This window comes from Octopus bimaculoides, chromosome 10 (assembly GCF_001194135.2).
Source record: "Octopus bimaculoides isolate UCB-OBI-ISO-001 chromosome 10, ASM119413v2, whole genome shotgun sequence".
NCBI classification, from domain to species: domain Eukaryota; kingdom Metazoa; phylum Mollusca; class Cephalopoda; order Octopoda; family Octopodidae; genus Octopus; species Octopus bimaculoides.
This window is the reverse complement of record NC_068990.1, coordinates 19,959,508-19,960,495: the sequence shown is the minus strand read 5'-3', so window position 1 is coordinate 19,960,495 and position 988 is coordinate 19,959,508.

Genomic DNA, 988 nt, shown 5'->3' with positions numbered 1-988 from the left:
TTTTTGATCCCTTTTGATCGAACTACCTCCTTTTCCTTCCTACGATCCCTTTTGATCGACCCCCCCTTTTTTTTTTCCTTCCCCCTCCCAAAAAGAATAGCTCTACATTGTATTTGTCCCATCTTCGTTGAGCCCTGTGTGGCTAATAAAAGAAATGTATCTATCTATCTATCTTTATTATCTAGCTCTCTGTCTGTCTCTCTTTTTCTCCTTATGTCGCTGTCAGTCTGTCTGTCTTTCTCTCTCCCTTTCTCTCCCCCCTCTCTCTCTCTCCCTCTCTCTCACGTACACATATATGTTACATATTCGCGACTTGATATAAGTTGGCACTCGTCAGGAAACTAAAGAGTATGGGGCATGTTCGAAACAGTTATTAAATAATCTATGCAACACTTACCAAATATGCTGAGTAGCGAGTTTCTTTCCTTTGTCCACTCAGTCTCCCGCTTCTACATACAGAAAAGAAACGATGGAAGATGTAATCTGAGATAATGGAAGAACATTATTACCGCGAGTAGAAATCGTTATAGTTGCTTACGCATAACTGGACGCCAACCGTTCTACATTGACGTGGGCACTTTTGATTTTTATAATTCCCACGTTGTCATTAATAGTTTGAAATAAAGTGGAATCGGAACAATCGTAGCAAACTCACTCACTCTTCGTTTTAGCTATACATACATAAATGCTTATATATATATGTATCTGATCAGTGAATGAACTTCACTATGATTTACATAAGTTTGTGAAGGAGAAACAGGCCTCCCTATCCAGCTGGCAAGCTACTTCAGGCTGATGACGAGCAAAGACTCAGAAACATGTCCCTGAATGCTGGCTAGGCTGGGTGGGGGAGCTTGTCTCCCCTTCACAAACTTAAGGACACAGTAATTGTGTCAAGGCCGACAGGAAGCGGTCCAGCTTCCTAGGGCTAAACGGCAGTAGTGTATTCCCTTATTGGGATTGTCACATTAAGTTGACAATATACTAC